This window comes from Cimex lectularius, unplaced genomic scaffold (genome assembly GCF_000648675.2).
Source record: "Cimex lectularius strain Harlan isolate CLEC.00 unplaced genomic scaffold, Clec_2.1 scaffold143, whole genome shotgun sequence".
Taxonomy (NCBI): Eukaryota; Metazoa; Arthropoda; class Insecta; order Hemiptera; family Cimicidae; genus Cimex; species Cimex lectularius.
The window spans coordinates 1,089,468-1,110,746 of record NW_019392714.1 but is presented as its reverse complement, the minus strand read 5'-3'; the positions used below and the strand labels follow the sequence as shown (position 1 = coordinate 1,110,746).

Genomic DNA, 21,279 nt, shown 5'->3' with positions numbered 1-21,279 from the left:
CAGACCATTAAACATAATGGATTTTATTTTTATGTTAATTAAAATATGATTGTAAGATTTCTTTATGCGGTTTGCGAGGTGATAAGCTAGTAGTTTGCAATTGCCTATCCTCACTGATCTGGTTTGGCGGATGCGTTTTCTTCCCATCGCTGAAGGTTCTGGACGTTGTATGTAGTGTATGATGAACCCCTCCCCAACTGAATATGGCGTAATTTTGAAAAAGTCTAATTCTTTCGCCAAATCCACACTTTCCTCGACTAGGTTTCCTTTTCCTTTGTTTCTCTTGGGGGTTGCAGAAGAGCAAGCACAAGAAGTGCTCCTGCTTCCTAGCCTTCCTCGTACTGACCTCCAGTCGGGAACAGAAGTTGATTCAACAATTGCCTGGCGTGAAACCAGCCAAGAAAAACATTCACACGGCAGTGCTTGAGAGTCATCCATGTACCTTATTGAATCAACCACATCACCTCGTCTGAAAGAGCCTTTAAGGTGTTTCAGCTCGAGCCTTTAGGTTCTCTCAGCTTCCAAAACCATCCCATAAATACATTGGTTATTCATTTACATATATTTTTATTACATGTGATACAAAATTAGAATATTAGCAAATAAATTAGTATTCAGTATACATATAGCAATTATTACCAATTTGTAACAAAAAAAAGGATGTGCATGTTTTAATTTTTTATGCATATTCAACGGTTTATATGCAAATTGTGAAGGTGCTGCATCAAGAATTAGACTGACTTCGAAGGTAAGTTCGTTGTTCATCCAAATTTGTACAATATATATAACATATAATATATGTTTTGTCTTAAATATGGTTTTTTAAGGTTTTGACGCGCCTTTTTAAACATTTCTTTCTATTTCTAGAATATTAACTTTCATAATTCGTAATAATTCCATTTTCGGCCTAAGTGAAAATCCACGATAAGGAGTGTTTTTTTTTCTTTCTCTCTCTTTCTCTCTCACTCTCTCCTTCGAGGGGTCCGTCATTAGAGCCATCGCCTGCTCTCTAATAGAAACGTTTCCTTATCTATATAAGAGACGGGGGACAAATAAACAAGAAATGCCGAGTAAAAAAGGAGAAAACAGCATAAAAAGCCGAGAGTCTGTTATCTGACTTTTTTCCTCCCTCAGAGTGCGGCATCTCTTAACGCTGTCAACCACCTGCGCCCCAGGTAGGAGAATTATCATAATTGATTATTTATTGTAACAAGTCCCGCTCCGCGGCATTAAAGTATAAATTCTCAAAATTGACTCTGACTTATAACGTCTTCCGGAGTTACGCTCCCTGGAAACATTCAATTTCTCATTAGTGAGTGAAGTTAATTGATGATGAAGTGCTTAAATCTGCGCTCTTTTGTCTCCTTTTCTTCCTTTTGTAATTCATTCACAGTTAGAACTTTGATAGTCAAATTTTTTCTTTTTACTTTCGTATATAACATGGGAAGACTTGATATTCTTGGATTATCTTGGTCCGCCTATTCCCTTTGGTTTTATCTGTCAGACGTGTTTCCGTTGACAAATTAACACACTGATCATTAAAAATGACGAAATACCTAAACGCGCCTGACATAGAAAAAGGGAAAATATCTGGGTTACATATACAGTTTATTTTCCAAAAAACTGTCGGACAAAAAAATAAATAATAGTGTTCACACAAATGCAGGTAAGAAATAGAAGCTCTAAATTATATAACTTCTTATAAAACTCACAAATTACAATAAAGTTTTTTTTATAGCATATTTGGTAATAAATTGAATTATAGCATAAAAATTGCCAAAGAAAGTTATTTTAAATCCCAACTAACATTACTAAAACATGATATAAGAAAATTAAAAAATAAAAACTGTGGGGATTAATCCAAAAGGCAATTGTAAGCGGACGAATCTCACTATGTTGGCTGAGGGCGTGACGGCCGAACACTATCACTATGTTGGCTGAGGGCGCAACAGTCGAACAATCTCACTATGTTGGCTGAGGGCGCAACAATCGGACAATCTCACTAAGTTGGCTGAGGGCGCAACAGTCGAACAATATCACTATGTTGGCTGAGGGCGCAACAATCGGACAATCTCACTATGTTGGCTTGCTTTTCTCTAAGCGATAAGAGAGTAGTCGGGGTAAGCGCTTCGCTACTTATTTTTCTGTAGGGAAATGTGAGGTTCTAGAATGCAGTAAATCAGTGTTTATTTTCAAAAATTTATTTTAATACAATTCCGTTTTTAAATGTACATAAACCAACAAAAAATCTTAAATAACCGGACAAGTCAGTCACAAATCTAAATCTGCGTTGAATGTATTAAGAAAGGGACATACCCCAAACGATGCTCGCTACGATTACCGTCCACAGCATCATAGCGCCTCTTCGTTCTCTCGACTTGATCTGATGAGTCGCAATGGCTGGTCCTCGATGGACCTTGCTGGCGGAGTACTCTCGTCGAGTTCTAGGCGGAGCGTGACTGCTTCTCTTCCGGATCGACTCCTGTGTCGATTGCTCACTCCCTGAGATGAGTTGGTTGGAAGGGGGGTTTCCTGGCAAAAAAATAATGGTGTAGCCTTGAGAGCGTAACGCACTCTCTAAAACACAAGCTGTATTCGTGTTTCTTGGCGCGCATGATCTCCGTAAGCACCCTCCTCGTGCATACGGAAGATCGGACGAAGGAAGCGTTTAGCATTCGAGGATGCGAGAACTATGCCTACAGGGAGTTGTTGGCTTGTGGCTGAGCCAGGCAGATCAGTGGCACACGGGGGTTAGGCAACCAACCAGATCCTATCTGTACAGACGGGGGAGAGTGCATCACCAACAAAACGACGGGATAGCACAGGGTTTCAAATTCCAAAACAGTAACATGCTATGTGGGAATGGAAACGTCGTTGGCCGTAGGTGAGGCCCCTGGCGGGTACTTAGAGCAGAGCCTGCTGTTCGGTGGTGCCTTTATAGGCTTCCTTTACCGAAGGCAGGTTCTTTCTAGGGGATGTTTAGAAATTCCACTTTATACGAAACCGCAGCCGAAGTGGTCCGGTAGTTTCGACGCTAGCGGGGCCCCTACACTCAGGGAAATAAAGTATTTTTCTCTACCTAGCGAGCGCGGAGGGAAACAGTTTGATGCATTTCAGCCCATTTTTTGGTGTCCTTTTCTGTGCGGCATTACGGTTAGGTATATGGATATTAACCTGTCTAATTGTCTGTATAATTAGTCTGTGGATTTGGTTTTCTACATCAAACCTCACGGGATTAACCACAACCCCCAAGTGAGTGGAGGTGAGTCCCTTCTATCTTAGGAATCTAAACGTGTGATAAGGCCATTTTCCTAAAGAACCTCTTTGTATCAATGACATTGCGAGCCTCAGTCGGAAACATAGAGAGCTCATGTGAGACTTTGACTGAATGGTTTGAGTTCTTCGTCCAAACTCACTGGTTTGTTGAAATCTAGAACCTCACCTTCCCCTACACAAGAATAAGTAGCGAAGCGCTTACCCCGACTACTCTTTTATCGCTCAGAGAAAAGCAATCGTGTATAGAGAGATTGTTCGGCCTTTGCACCGTCTCGCCCGCTTACACAACCAACGACTTACCAAGAGAGAAAAAGATTCAACAAGAACATTCCTGGCATACACAATAAAAGATATACAAACTACGGATGAAGTGCCAGAAATTTTCAACTCCTTTTTTGCAAACATTGGCGAAGGCATGAAAAGATAAAAAACACATTTCAAGGGCAAGATCATAATTCAGGATGTGATCTATGGTGGTGGTCGTTAATCGTTATCTAATTAACAAATTTTGATGCCATCATCTCCGTCGAAATCAAAAATTTGATCGATTCGCTCAAAGACGAAAATTCTTTTTTACACACTTTGATTGCGGAACCTCTATCCCACATTTTCTACTTGAGCTTGTCAACTGGAATATATCCGGCATTATAAAAAAAAAATCCGTCATTGTACCATCGTATAAATCAGGTTCAAGGGCAGACGTTAATACCTATTGTCCAATATCCCTTAATTTATCATTATATAAGGCCCTTGAGAAATGTTTCAAAGTTAGACTAAGCAAATATCTTAAATTAAATAAGATTATTTCTAATGACCAATTTAGTTTATCAACTATCGTTTAATGTGTTAACTCCTGCGACCAAACTACATGCATTGATTGTTGGATGCAGGTTGAGCATAGTAATGTATTTACATAAATTTATTTTTATGTATTCTTATTAAATATTATTTAATTTTTGTTAATTAAATGTAACAAATGCTCAACAAATATATATTTCTTCTGTTGTATTCTATTCTTATTGGACACAATTGACAAAACAGACAGACCAACCGACTACAGAATATGGTGAAATGCCTAAAACAATTTGTCATCTAAAATCCTTGTTTTTCGCTTACTATTGATAATTGGAATAAAAAAAGTTGCCCTCACAAAATGCAGATGAGAAACTCAAGCTGGGAAATTTATAACTTATAAATGGACATCATTGACGACACAGACTGAATACGGCGAAATATCCGCCGAAACTCGGCTGACAGAGTAAGGCCAGAATGTGTCAGATCATGCTGAGTCTTGACCGGAGACTATCAATCCACAGGTACATCACGTCGCAGTAGTTATCACAACATGTCATCTTTGGTGCAAGATGGTATATTATTTATTATACATGAAAGCAAAGCGGTTTTTCATGGTTTTTTACGGGTTTCGCTACTGCTCAGGTTAGATTCCAGGGTTAACTGAAAAAGCCGATGTACTTGAATTAGAATTACGGGCCGCTGAGATTCGAACCCGAGATCTTCCAGCGATGAGTTGTGGCCACCTACGCGATACGACGCACTGTCATGTTTCAGAATGGCCAGCTAACGGAAAATTTTTTATTTTGATTATAAACTATCCGTAAATAATTTTCCCTAGAAAAACCACTAAAAATCTGCACGTAAGCATGGAAAAGATAATTTATTGTCAAATAAGTTATATTTTTGTGTATTTGTAATTAACCCAGTACACCATTTGGTACAGTACCATTTTTAATTTCTGTTTATTCTTAGAGAATTACCACAGTCTTGCACCAATTTGTTCTTGTAATAATAATTCTTGTAATACTTCCTAACAACAATTCTTAATATTATTTCTTAAATTTAACTTTCTTCCTGGAACTGTTATGTTATGTATTAAAATATTTTACTCTTACTACCTCTGGATAAACAATGACGTCTCATCCATTGTGGCCAACAATTCGTGTGAAAGTTCAGCGAAATACTGTTCCTTCGTACTGTAATATACTGGTTTGATATAATTTACTAAATTTCATAGAAATAATAAAAATAGGTAAAAAAAGAAGTCTGCATCGTTGGCTTGAATATATGGGTGATAGGGTGGTATCGCCCTAGATGTTTCACACGACTCTCAATAGGCCAAACGCGGTTGACACAGGAATTCTAGAAGCGAAGAATGGTCAGGTCCAAGAAAAAGAATTATTATGAAATCTCGGATATATGCATAGCCAGTATGAGAATTGTTCTTGATCACAACAGAGAATTTTTTGACTTGTTCCATTTCTTTTGGACAAAATATAGACAGCATTATGTTTAACTTTTCTTAGTGTTTTTCATGAGCCTAAATGCATAAAAGCGTGAATGTGTGGTGTAAAAAAGACTAAATACTCACCCTATCTGGACTATTAATTTAATTTTGTGATTTATTTAGAGTAATATGACATAGTTGTAAGCCCTGGGACCCGCTTCGGTTGTAAGGAAGACGTAATCGAAGCCTAAACACAGACTATCAACAACACCTGACTAGGTGAGACGTGAAATTCTGAATCCCAATAATGACAATAAATTCATGCTAAAATGTGGAAATTTCCAAAATGTCTTAGAAGAAATGGAATAGTTAATTTTGGTTTACATATTCGAAAAAATGGTTTCATTTCTGCTAAGACATTTTGGAAATTTCGATATTGTTGCAAGTGTCAGGGTTTTATGTAATGTTACATATTAATATATTATTTTTCTGTCAGTTAGCCGTATCAAATTTAAAATATTAACATATACAAGATGATTCACTACTTGTACGACGAAGTTGAACAGGAGCTTACATAACTCAATTTCGGCAATAAAGTTTGTTTAAATACTATTCCAATTTCGTTGATATTCAACATTTTATGTTTTTCCAACTATCAGTGGTTTTCTCCACAAATCTACTGTTTGCTCTTGAACTAATCATTTTTGGGATAATCCAAATACCGCATTGAAAATAGCGTTAAATTCCCTTTAATAAGGCACCCTTTCAGAAAATTCAATTTATTCTTTAGTAAAAAACAAATTCTCAATCTGTCAAAAACTGCTAAGTTTAAAATTTGTAACAAAAATTTGCTGCCTCGTAGGAAAAATTTACGGAGGGGCTAGGCAATTTCATAAAAAATTCTTCATTTAATAAGCTTTCTAGTAGAATACAGTTTTCTTTAATTACATCGAACGTTCAGAAATATTGTGCTAAATGGGGGAAAAAAGCGGTAACTCTCGTAATTCAACGTTTTGTCCTGGGCAAAATTAATTTCCCAACTTTAGCTTTATAAAACAGAACAAAAAGAAAGATGAAACAAAACACATAAAAAAGAGGCAATATAGCGAACAACCAAAGAAGAAAAATTGAACAAAATATCTACATTAAAACCAGACAAAACGTAAAAAGAAAACAATACGTAAGTTGTAAAACCAAACTTTAACCTAATAAAAAAGCACAAAAAATGAAAAATTGAAAAACAACGTAAAAAATCAAACAAAACCATAAAAAATGGGCATTATACACAGTGAACAACCAAAGAAAAAAATTACGTCTTAAATGGGGAGAGGTCTTAGAAGAAATTCGGATTTAGCCAAAACTGAATAGATTTAGAACTACGCGTAGATTTATGACAAAAATCGTAGGTATTTACAAAAAAATGTTGAATATCTGCGAAGGGGCTCAGAATGGGACCGTGGTTCATATGAACGTTTTTGTTGCATTTAAGGTGTAGAATCACCTGAAGAAATTTGTCGTACGAATAGTGAATCACCCTGTATATTAATGCTTATTTTTATTATTTTGATATTGTTCCAGTACCGAAATAAGTAGTTTAATAATGTATTTTTTTGGACATTATTAATTTTAACACTATGTCCTTCGTTCAAGAAAAAAAGTGTTTTATTTCAAAGTTTTTATGATCAGTGTTATTTTTATTGTCGTTATAACAGTAATTAATTTCAAACATTATATGCGGTTGTATATTCCTGGGGGAAAACAATGGGCAGATTCCATTTAAAAAAATTTTAAACCTTACGTAAATTAACAAATTGAAACCGATGTCAATTATAGGATTAATTAAAATAACGCATTCCCTTGAGAAAAAGAAACGGTGTGGTTTTATTAAGGGTGGGTATTATTTGCTCATGTTTTCCAAACTTGTTTCATTACGGATCATTTCTTATCCGATTATGATTTACAAACCAAACCGCCTCTCGCGTTTATTTCCGCATTGATTCAGTTTGCACGACGTTTTATTACGTTTAATCATCTCTGAATAATTCCGAAGATGGTCACATTATAGGTTGTAGTAGAGATTTTATGCGGTTTTCGAACTTGAATAGGGTGACGCTTACTTTTACTTGTTAGGGACTTGACAAGAGAAAGGGTCAAGACAAGAGAAAAGCTTGTCAATCAATATAAATATCTACGGTACATTATGAGATTAGATTCGCTGCACTTGAAGCAAAATTATTAAATTGTTTCAGAATAAATTTTCGAGAATTAAAAAAGGCCACAATTAATAATTTCCAAAGGCTGACGATGGGATTTAAAGTAATTGTTGCTATAGATTGACTACTAATTAATGATTTATATACCTCAAATCTGCACACGCATGTGCACACAAATCTGCGTTTACAGAGTGAAGCCTATCACTTTTCGCAGTCCCGGCAATTCCAGCTTTTGTAATTTATAATAAATTACACACCGGTGTTGCAATCCGGAGTCAGACTTCGGTCTTAAACATCAAGATGCCGAGTTTGGTCTCCAGAAGTTACAAACAGCAAGGTAATTTCAGCACCAACCCAATCACTACCTAATACCATTCACTCTTTCACTCACTGTTAAATATTCTTCCGTTACTATATAAATATTATTCAATTAATTAAGGTTTTTAGTTGAGATAAAAAAGTCAGTTTCACGAGCGGGATTCGAACCCACGACCTTCGGCTCGATACGCCGCTACTCCATCACTTGAGGTATCGTGACTTCGATCCACTCACGCACTAACTTCCCCCCCACCTTTTGAATTTTCTCTCCTTTTTGCCATTTGAGATGGCAAAGATCGTGGGTTCGAATTCCGCTCATGATACTAACTTTTTTATCTCAACTAAAAACCTTAATTAATTGAATGATATTAATTGGTCAAGCGGACCACGAAAAATAGTGAATATATAAATAGCATTCGCTCAGTTTGTGTGGTGGAATAGTTGATATTTCTCAATCACCATTGGCCTTCTAGCACAAAACATTCACGCGATTAAATACACTCACTCTCAATACACACTAGGCACACAAAACTATCATTACTATGTACAATAAATCAACTCTGTTTCCTCCAAGATCGTAACAGGGCACCCGGATATGCGCTACCATGGTCAAGTATGATTCTCATGTGGGGTGTAGCAGCAAAGGAATTGCAACCTTTAACTATCGATCAATCTTTCTCTACATGCCGTACACGTATACGGGCTTTAGCCCAAATGTTCGTGTGTCAACCTCACGTGGTATATCCTTAATCGGATGAGGATGACCCATCTCCTCCGAGTCAGGTCCTCCGAGGGGCACCTATCGACAGTACTTTTGATACGCGAGAGCTTTTCGTCAGATGTGGCCCATCGAAGCTACCACTTTCTTTTAACCATGTTTTTTATTATATTTTATTTTTATATTTAGAGGGCCGGTTAAGTCCGAAAATTGGGACTCTATAGAGGAGTTAAAAAAAGTGCAGAAGATGGATAATTTATATGGCAAACTATTTCTGTTTTCCATGGCATTAACAAACTAATAAAGCAAAGCTACTTAGCTAATTTATAAAATGTATCTTACGAAGCCTAAATGATTATAACAAAATATTATTATGCAACAATGAATACAAAACATATTGTCACCTAAGTTATTAAATTAGTCAAAGTTATACTACAAACTGAAATGACTCATACTCTGAATATGATTAAAATAAAATCCTTAATTATCGAATGTATTTTTTATTAAATTATTATATTTCATGGTCTAAGGACCAAATTACTTCTTTCAATTAATTAATCTGTCTATGTAAAGTTTTGTTGAAAATGAAAAAGCTAGTGCCACGAGCGGGGTTCGAACCCACGACCTTGAGCTATAGCAGAGTGACAATAGTTGGCAGTCTATAGGAGAATTGGTGTCCGGGTGGATCGAAGTCACGATAGCTCAAGTGGTAGAGCAGCGGCGTATCCAACTGAAGGACGTGGGTTCGAATCCCGCTCGTGGCACTAGCTTTTTCATTTTCAACAAAACCTTACATAAAAAGATTAATTAATTGAAAGGAGTATTTTTTATTGTTATCAAGCTTTCATTTATTTATTGAAAAAACGTATGCACAAATCAGAAGCAAATCGAAATGTTTATGTTAAATCTATTTGTCAAATGCTATACAGATTGACCATAAAATACAAGTAAAATATTATAACATCAGAAAAATGACAGTTTGCCGAGAATCTCATAAAATCTACAGCTCAACAAAAACGCATTCTTAAACCATATAAATTTGATAAGACGAAACACTCAAATTCATATATGTTTGGTAAAATTTAACTCTTGTTATTTTTTATTACCAACCTACTTTCCAACCAATAATCCAGCAATTAAATTTTATTTACTTAGATAACTATTGTCCAATAAAATCTTATATATTTATGAACAAGTTTCAGCAGAAAAACATGGCAAATTGCAACGGAATTTTTATAAATATACAAAATAATTTTGTTGTGATAATTCCTTTTGGAGCTACAATATGATGAATATGTAATTTGGCTGTTTCCGATCATTTTCGTCTAATTATCATTTCTGTTGTGGTCTGTCAGCCCGGTTCAAATTCGGATATAAGCAGAGAGGGTCAGAACGAAATTTTGGGAAAAAACTACAAATACATTTCTTTTATTTTGTTTGTAGTTGTTATTTGATTATCTCTTACTAACGCTTGTCCGCCTGTTTTAACTGTAAACTTGAGTGTGTTACATTAGGCATATTTTTATAATTTTAGAACAGTTTTGTTACGATTATTTTAATGAAAAAAAATCCTCTGAGTAAATAATAAACTAATAAAAGAAAGGGTCTCCTCAGTACTTTATGCGGACATTAAACGATTTAGTCCTAAATCTTGTCATATCAGTCTATTGTACCAGTTTGATGTTCCAAATAAACCGGAAGTAAATTCTCGACGACTTTATCCGACACTTTCACCAGATTTGGATGAAAGGCGCGAGAATGAAGATATTTTTAATGGCCCTACTTTTCACTTATTCGACTTACTCGATCAAGCCGCCGTTTGACATAATTGAAGGAGAACCGGTTGTGGAATTGTCGTGAAAGTGGGATATTTCGAGACAGAAACAATTATCATCGAGATTAAAATATTTATAAATATCCAATACATAACTTTAAATAATCAATGTAATTTGTTTAAATCGTAAACCGATTCCTTATCGGATAATCCATTCATTCGAGGTCTACGAACTTTTCAGATAAGTGTTTTTGATCTATTATCAAATCCACAAACCTCAAATAGTTTCCAGTGTTGTAGTTAAATCTTATTTGTATAAATAATAATCTATAAGGCATTCAATACCTAGCAAACATACCCAACCAACACAATTCCTTAATAAATACTTAATGAAAGTCATTTTCTTTTCGTTTCCTAACTTACTTGCTATGCTCTTCTAATTTTTGTGCATGAGGGTTCTCATTTATAATGTGTAATATAATATTATAATTAAAATAATCTATTATCTAAATCAAATCTTATTAGTTGTCAATATTTTTGGATATGGTACGATTTGTACAAAGCATCACTAGTATGAAGAGATTAAACTAAGAATTCACTGTGAAAGTCGTAGATCGTACGTTTTCATTATAAACATTCAAACAATTAAAAGATTTCTTTTTAATTGTTAAAGTCGTATGACACACAATGAAAAATTAAAAGCGTAGTTACAATTATTTTTATAGTTATTTATTATTATGATGGTAATAATAACTACTACAAATAATAAATTCCAGTCGAGTGGATTGTCAGGATTTAGAAAGTGAAATGTTACTTTTTTGTTAAAAGCTTATTAAATTTAATGGTGAAGAGCATAAAGGTTGGTATGGACCTCTACTTAAAAATAAAACATTTATAATTAATTCCGAAAACAGCAGTAAGTCAGTGTGGTTTTAAAAAACCTTGTATGTATATGTATAACTGTAAAATATAGATTGCATAGGCATAAAGTTGTATTTGTTACATACCGTGTATTTCATTTTTCGTCGCAACAGTACATAATTTTGTTCTCTCCTCTCATTCACTCTCTCTCTCTCTCTCTCTCTCTCTCTCTCTCTCTCTCTCTCTCTCTCACACACACACACACACACACACACACACACACACACACACACACACACACACACACTCTCTCTCTATCTATATCTCCTCTTTCTCTACACTCTCTTTCTCTCTCTCACTCACTAACTCACTCTCTCCTCTCTCTCTTCACTCTCTTCTTTCTCTTTCTCTCTTTCTCTCGGGCTTAACCAGTTTCGTTTACAGTAATCCTGAAGGTTTTGAAAATGTGGACCAAATCCGAGTTGATATACAAATATACGTGAAACAATAACGCCCATTCAAATTTCCAAAGTCCAGTGAACATTTTATGATCGGCCGGGCTATTGTGTTAGCGAAAAAGTAAATTTGTTCGACCACCACATTTAAATTTATCAATCAGCCACTTGAGGGTAGCAGATAGTTCTGGCCTTTTTTATTCTAATTTAATGTTATTTTTTACTTGTTTTATCATATTGTAAAGATTAATTTTACAACTCCTGCCATCCTGCACAAGTACTTATATTATGGAAAGCAGGTTGTAATAGAACAATAATAAATTACTTTTATAATTATCAGCCAATTTTTAAATTATTATTTCAGTTCGAATTAAAAAAAAAAATCTTTTGTAGAATCCATGATAGTGAAATAAAGATTTTCTTTAAAGACTTCTTTTAAAGATGAAGAGATTATTATTATTATTATAAACAAGACTTGAAAAACTAAGGCATTATAAATCTTGTAAAGTGATTATAATGAAACCTTCGATTTTTTTGTGAATTCAAAATCCTAATGTAAAATAGTGCTATGTAAAGTAACTACATTTTAACAAAACACACAATAATTGATAGTGTTGGTTGGTCTATGAGTGGATGTGTTTTTCCGTCTTTTGGGTAAACAGTTAAAACAGACGGACACAGTAAAGTGATCAGAGCTGATTAAGCATTATGTTTGGCTACATTGCTCAATTTTGGTCGTTCGCGATTAATATGGTTATTTTATCTATCATCGCTGTTTTGGTATTTAGACGGGTTTTTGGCATTTGGCCATCTTCAGGGGTGGGCTATTATCGCCTGGATGCACACTTCACATACATGCACTTTACACGGGATAGACTTGCATTTTATACAACTAACACCTTAATAGCACACTTGCACACAGGTTAACAGACCACAGATCGTGTTGAGTTGCGTCATCAAACTTCTCGACACTAACACACAAAATTATTAATATGGTTGTATTTTGCAAAATTCGTGGGCTTAACCTAGTTTTTTGCCCTTATAAGTTTTAGTGAAGGCAAGAAGAGGAAGTCTTTTGTTATGTGATAACATGTCAATAAGAATATTATTATATTCGTAGTTATAAGACAAAATATTGTACCCTGGGGACTATGTTGTAGTGTGTATTTATAAAAAAAAAGGTTTTTTGGTGTTTTTCTCGCTTTGAGCGATATTGACATGTTTTCAATTTTGTTTTTATAATTTGTGTCTTCCAATAATGATTTAAGGAGACAAAGCATAAACCTGGAATATTTAAAGTACTAACGTGTTTGAACAACTTGTTCTGTCCTTGTAATTATGCAGATGAATGACCCGCTTCTTGTTGTCAATAAAATAAACTGGAGCACATGTTTACACGGTAACTTTACATTCTTAGAGACACAGAAGTTTCGGCCATACCTGGACCGAGAAATGAGTCGACTATCGAAACCAGTCGCCAAGCTTCCAACGCCTAAATAAAAAATAAAAAAATGAATCTGTAGAAGGGCTGTCCTCGGTGAGACGGTGCACTCCTTTGAAGGCGGCCTTCCTAAAAGGGACATTAACCAGGAAACCTTTTACAAAACATCAAATTTAAATAAAGGGCAATGAAACTGATTTTACGGGGGAAGCGGGTGTGAGGTGGTATAACTACCTAATTTAGAACACATGTTTCCAAGGCGAAGTGCCCAGGCTACCGTGGCCACTCAACCGGTTTCTACACCGAGCCCAACAATAAAGTGACATATTTACCGCGAGGCCCTCGCTCGTGTCGGGGAGAAAATCTCTCGGAAAGGGCCATTTGCTTGCGTGCATGTGCGCGCGTGTGCGTGTGCGATTCTCCGGGCTCCATCGCATATTTATGTGTCTATTAGTTGAGACGGATCCTGATTCCCGAGAGCACCTTGAGAACCCGGTCAAACATTGCCCATTTTGACATTAGCTATGCTAATTTTATACACACGGGCTGTGTCTCGTTTTTTTTCTCCGTTCGGTGCTATCTTGATTGGACGAGAAGGGGAAAAAAGCAAAGCCGGGAGTAGTCGATGAGTACATTTACGATAAAAAATGAATAGTCGTAGGAGTGGAGTATTTTGGCTTTCCTGAAGCACTCCTTGGAAAAAACGAGTTGCTGAACTGTTCGATCAAGCGAAGTATTTTGCGCGCTGCATGTTTAATTTGAGAAGTAAACAATCTCAATAGCGCGGATATTATTAGTAAGGCCGTTTGTATTTTTTGATTTGATTATTTTATTCATTTGAATTAGTATTTCTCTTCTTTATTCTTCGGTCACATTGATAGCAACCTTTCGACCAACTTTACGTTCGTTATTGTTTTACACTTTTTTTCACGGCAAAAATATCGACTAATAGACATTTATGGTTAAAAATTATTCAGAAATCGTGAGATGCGGTCTGGTGTTATGTAGGTTTCAGAAAAACCTTTTCTTTATCGTGCCAAAGTTTCGATCTTTATTGAGATCATCTTCAGGGCTTGGGATTTACAAACATTGTTTAAATTTAACAAAAACGTGTGAGATATTGCTGTTTTACTCTTTTTCCACATCCTACATGTTTTTGTTAAATTTAAACACGATTTCTGAATAACCATCGACAAACGGTCACTAATTACCACACATTTATAGTTAAATTATTCATAAATCGTGAGATGCGTTCTGGTGTGATGTAGGTTTCAGAAAAACATTTTCTTTATCGTGCCAACGTTACGATCTTTATTGAGATCATCTTCAGGGCTCAAAGTATTTGTCTTCTGTGTAATTGTGCCATTCTTGGGTGTCGTGTTGAGAGTGAGTATGGTTAAACTCGATAGATATCATACGTTTGGTCTTTTTTCCAAATTTAGATCGGATCGTTTTGATGCCCATGATTTGGGAAAGATGGAATATCATTGCCATTTGAACCCTCGACGAAAAAACTATTTGAGTGTATTTTCCGATACTACAAAAAGTATTCGATATAGTATTTGTATCGAATGACAATATTCGATACCAAAAGTACTCGGTATCGAAAGAAAATTCTCGATACTTTACTCATATCGATTAGTATCGCACGTCTCTAATTGCATCCAGGATAGCAGGAATCTTCACGTTGGTTTGACTAGAAAAAATGAAAAGGAGTATAAAGAAATTATGAATAAAACTGTAATGTTCTGAAAATAAAGCTATTTCTATCAATTGGTAAACGTTAATGAATAAACTGTATAAATTGTTTAATATTCTTACTACCCTCACAGTTTTCAGCTTCTACAGGAATTCCATTAATTTATTTCTAAATGTGTGGGTGATTAGTGACGGTTAGTCGAAGATTATTCAGAAATCGTGAGATGCGGTCTGGTGTGATGTAGGTTTCAGAAAAACATTTTCTTTATCGTGCCAACGTTTCGATCTTTATTGAGATCATCTTCAGGGCCTGGGATTTACAAACATTGTTTAAATTTAACAAATACATGTAGGATGTGGAAAAAAGTGAATTTATGCAATGCAAAATATATTTTTTTATATATTCAGTCAAAGTATTTCTACTCACTCAAAGTGTTTTTTTTTTAAAATAGGGTTCTAGTTAAATATTTTAGGAAAAACAAACAAAGTTGCAATTATAAATAACAAACTTCCGCAAATAAATATAAACAAATAGAGCAGTACGAAATATAGTTCGCTAAAAGTAAAATTTAGAAACTTAAATATTTAGAAGTTTTACTAAGAAAAACTGTGGTTTATTATAATAAAAATCTTCCGTCATTATTCAAAGTTAATAAATTTATATGTGCCACAAAAGATTAATATTACTGATAAGCTACAATTAATTAAGGTTTTTAGTTGAGATAAATAATTGGTCAAGCGGACCACGAAATTAGTGAATTTAATGATTACTGATAAGATTGAATATAAAAAAATATTTTTTTGCACTGTATTCACTTTTTTCCACATCCTACATGTATTTGTTAAATTTAAACAATGTTTGTAAATCCCAGGCCCTGAAGATGATTTCAATAAAGATCGAAACGTTGGCACGATAAAGAAAATGTTTTTCTGAAACCTACATCACACCAGACCGCATCTTACGATTTCTGAATAATTTTATTTCTAAGGTGACGTACAATTATTTTCTAGTAGAGTATTGTTGTCGTGGGTATAATGATAATTCTGGTTGTCTGACACAAACAAGCTTGCCTTGGAGTTTAGTTTAGCCTCCTTCTGCTGTCATCTGAAATCTACAATAGGAGAATCAGGGTTGATCACATTGTGCAACAATGTCGACAAAGTCCAGTTAGCTTCCAGCTCATAACCTACCGTGGAAATCGCTTACGCCTACACTCCTTTTAACCTTTGGCTGTAGAATAATGAATGACTCCCTCAGGGAATTTATTTGGATTTTGTTAAGTAGCGGGTAGAATGTACAATCTGTTAATCCGTGACTGATGGTTAAGTAAAAGACGGGTAAACCTAGCGAGCCAAATTTGGCGGAAAAATCTCCTTTGACGTTCTCCGAGTTTTTTAAAGCTCATCGTGGTCGTGGGTGCGTGAATATTCGAGTTCTGTGTGTTTGTTGAAATTGAATCGTTGTAATATTGTATTTATTTGATTCATCTGAAACGATGGACGATATTTTTGTTACAGTACAGAATACTTTGTAATAAATGTGTGGTGTTTAGTGACCATTGCAATGAAAAGCAAACTTTTTTGCAATGTATAAATTCATTTTGTTCCATATCCTACATGTATTTGAATGTTTGTAAATTCAGGCCCTGAAGATGATCTCAATAAAGATCGAAACGTTGGCACGCCAGACCGCATCTCACGATCTCCGAAAAATCTTTGTAATATTCTTATTTAATTACTATTATTCATCCTATTTAATTCTAATGGTTAAACGCACATAAATTTACACACACATACGAACAATTTTGACAATTAGTGTTAGTTAATCATAAATAAAATAGTCTTATTCTTGTAATTTCCTTTCCTATTTCCCATTATGGATCAATTTTATTAATAAATGATCTAATAATAAGTAAAATATGCACAAACAATGATTAAATAAATTATTAAATATCATTGTGAAACATTATTCTGAGATCTGATACATGATGAGCTTGTTTTGTTGTTTACGAACAACTTGGTTTATTCTAGTTGATAGTGATCGACCTCCGTAGTATGAATGACCTCAAGAAGATCCAATACATCAATTTAAACTTGGTTTATCTTTTCGCGCTGGTTTTGTCTGTAAAATGGGTTCCGTCATTTCGCCATCCTCAGTGGTTAGTTGTTATTTTGACAATTGGGTCCGTTTATAAGTTATAAATTTGACCGAACATTAATTTTCGTTAGTGGCCTGGATTTGTCAGATCGCTTAATTTTTTTTCCGGCAATATTATCAGAAGTAACTTAATTTAAGTCCCACGACATGTCTTTACAACTTGACAATATTTTTAAAGGTACTGCTCACTGTACAATACATATTGTTTGCACAAGCATATTGTTAGAGAAAATTCCAAGAGGAACTACGGGATTTTACCCCAGAACGAACTAACCAGCCCTCTATCACTAGATCCAGTATCCGAAATTATAATTTGGTACTTCTGACTACCTGATAGATGTATTTAGTATATCCAATCAGAGAAAGAGTTTTCGTTATTTTTTATTCTTTGTCTTATTACGTCTTACGTAAGCGTTCAAAAAGTCTCCGATCAACCAAATCCTACGTCAGCTTGACTGTACTTCATTGACAGTAGCACATGGCCATTTACCTGTATCCAGTGGTTGGTCTATGTTATTATTTTGCACTAATAAGTCAAAGAAAAGAAGGTAGATCAAGATCATAGACCATCAAGCTATATACATAATGTTGTATAATCCCCGCTAACCGTATCTAGTTTTTCAGCACAAACTGGTTTGTGGATTAGGTATCTCGAACCTTTATAACCTGGTACAGTCAGAAAAGATTATGGTCATCGTTATTTAATGGTAATGGCTACTTTGTTTCGTTTTACAATAAGGCTTTATAAACCTGAGCTCAGCGTTAAGAATTCTAATTTTCGATTTGTTTAAACGCCGTTTCCAAGTCCAAACAATAACAAAATTCAATTTTGGGTTATTTTTGGGTACGCTAAAATTATTGAGCCTTGAAACCTTTCTTGAAAACTGGCGTACATTCTGGAAGTTCTCAGTGAAAAATGTTGAAATTAGCAGAAAATTCTTGTAAATCTGTCGTATCTATCGTACAATCTGTACTTTAAACTTGTTTTAATTACACGATCATCAGACGCAGAATAAAGTTTCTGGAACGGCTTCTCTATATTGCTTTGTAATGAGAAGTTCTGCCTTCGAAGCTTTTATGACTTTCCTTTTCTTCGGGCTTGAATATTAAAAAAGTTAAAAGCAGAAAGATTACCGTAGGAGGGGGTGGGTGAGTGCCCGTGTGGACGACCTCACGGCTGTCACTGGTAGTTAATAACCCTGAATTTGTCGCTTTAAATCATTCACGTTACGGTCCGCGTTTATGCATAAGATCGCCGTATTTTCAAAATATAGGAAAGCCGTGACCAAAAAAAAGGAAAGTGGAGAAACAAAAATCACTTTCCTGGTTTAGCATTCAAAACGTCGGATGGTCGGCGTTTTTCTCATTTTTATTTATCGTCATCGTTTAATGATGAAATATACTTTCAAAACTAATTTCTTACTAAAGATTTTTGCCGTAATTGGCATTTCGTCATATTATATACCTACGTCTGTAGGTTATTCGATCAAACGACCAAATTAGTAATTATTCAGAATCAGAAATCGTGAGATGCGGTCTGGTGTGATGTAGGTTTCAGAAAAACATTTTCTTTATCGTGCCAACGTTTCGATCTTTATTGAGATCATCTTCNGCATTTTATAAATTCACTTTTTTCAACATCTATAGGAGATTTTTAAAAAATCTAATTTTATTTATTGATTATTCGGAGATCGTGAAATGCGGTTGGTGTGATGTAGGTTTCAGAAAAACATTTTCTTTATCGTGCCAACGTTTCGATCTTTATTGAGATCATCTTCAGGGCCTGGGATTTACATACATTGTTTACATTTAACAAATAGGATATGGAAAAGTGAATTTATACAATGCAAAATATATTTTTTATATTCAATCAAAGTATTTCTAATCACTCAAAGTGTTTGTCTTCTGTGTAATTATGCCAATCTTGCGTGTCGTGTTGAGAGTGCCAGTGAGATTTTGCTGTTTTATGTTTATATACGTTGGATTTTGAAGGGGTGGGGAATTAGTATTGAAGTGAAGTGATCAAGGATGAAGAATATGAAGAAAAATTTACACACATCAAAAAGATGCATACAATTTCCACTTTGACCAAATTAAAAACAAACACATCAAAAAATTGAACAACTTAATCAACAAACAAACACTTGTTAACACAAACAAATGGTTTCTAAACCTAATAAAAACTAACATTCCTCCAGAAATCCAGAACTTCCTAGACACCTGATCGCATCTCACGATTTCTGAATAATAATCGACTAACGGCCATCACCACACACGTATAAAATTATTATGATTAATTAACAACTGACTTGAAAAACTATTTAAAAAAGTGTGTGGTGATTAGTGACCGTTATTCGATAATATTCAGAAATCGTGAGATGCGGTCTGGTGCAAAAAGTATTCTGAAGGACATCGCCAACAATGAGAAGAAACTTGCATCGGCTATCAATCAGAGAACCTTTTTGTTGAAATGCAGACAACACATGGTATTTCCTACTCACATCAAAAACAATTTTAACTTCACAAATGTCACACTAACACAACCCAACACCAGAATTAACGACTTACATAAAGCCACAATACATTTCAAAAGAAACATTTTAAACATAGAAATCACCACGAGCATCAAAAACATTAAGGCATTAACACAAAAATTACACCAATTAAAACTCAGTGCTGCCAACGTAATACCTACAGACATTTTAAAAAAAATTTTACACATATCGAAAAGATGCATACAATTTTCACTTTGACCAAAATAAAAACAAACATATCAAAAAATTGAACAAATTAATCAACAAGCAAACACTTGTTAACACAAACAAATGGTTTCCTAACCTAATAAAAACTAACATTCCTCCAGAAATCCAAAACTTCCTAGACACCAGACCGCATCTCACGATTTCTGAATAATAATCGACTAACGGCCACTATTCACTACACACGTATAAAATTATTATGATAAATTAACAACTGACTTGAAAAACTAGTTAAAAAAGTGTGTGGTGATTAGTGACCGTTATTCGATAATTATTCAGAAATCGTGAGATGCGGTCTGGTGTGATGAAGGTTTCAGAAAAACATTACTATTTAAAAAACGTGTGGAGGTTAGTGACTGTTAATCGATATTTATTCAGATATTGTGAGATGCGGTCGGGTGTCTAGGAAGTTCTGGATTTCTGAAGGAATGTTTGTTTTTATTAGGTTTAGAAACCATTTGTTTGTGTTAACAAGTGTTTGTTTGTTGATTAATTTGTTCAATTTTTTAATATGATTGTTTTTATTTTGGTCAAAGTGGAAATTGTATGCATCTTTTCGATGTGTGTAAATTTTTTTTAAAATGTCTGTAGGTATTACGTTGGCAGCACTGAGTTTTACTGAGTTTATACCCGACCGCATCTCACGATATCTGAATAACTATTTAAAAAACTTTACAATCAGTTCGGACATGTGGTTCAAATAGAAGGGGCCGGATAACTCAACACAGACCACCAGGAGAGATAACAACATCTTATCAATCTCGCACAACAATGATGCCAATGGCTTACAATATGTCTTAAAGTAATTTTCTTTGGTTACAGAAATTTATTAACGCTAACAAATTCAAATAACAATTACCATTTATAAATAATAAAAATAAATAAATTTCTAATGAACAAATAAATAAATGAAAACAATACAACAAAACAACCAACAATGACTATTTTAGTTAAGAATAGTACTATAAATAATACTCAAGTTAGAGGTAACAATAATAATAACAATAATAAATTTATATGCGAAAAGAACAGTAGTACAGTAAGATAAAACATAAATAGAGAAAAAATTTAAGGATAAAATAATAAAACTATATGTAAAAGTAAGTCATTTAACCAATCTGCACATTTTCGTCTGTCACCTAAAAGCAGTGCTTGTACAATAACAGGTGGCAGGAGTTGTCAGTGAACAAAATTGTTAAAAATTAAATCAAAAGGATGAGAGGGTGTATAAGACCAAATAAATTTTATCTGTTCTCAAATTACAAGCTTTATCGTCAGCTTTTATGTAGAGCATTTCTTTAATTAACCTCCTCTTTAGGTAACGCTCCTTATCAACAATGTCCACTTTCTCAAAATCAAATTTATG

At 34.5% G+C, this 21,279-nt stretch overlaps 1 protein-coding gene across 3 annotated transcripts in view; it reads left to right on the top strand.

Moving 5' to 3' along the window:
- The window catches only part of LOC106672803 (homeotic protein ocelliless-like), a 131,705-nt gene that overhangs the window by 53,542 nt on the left and 56,884 nt on the right, over nucleotides 1–21,279 (top strand). The window lies entirely within an intron of this gene.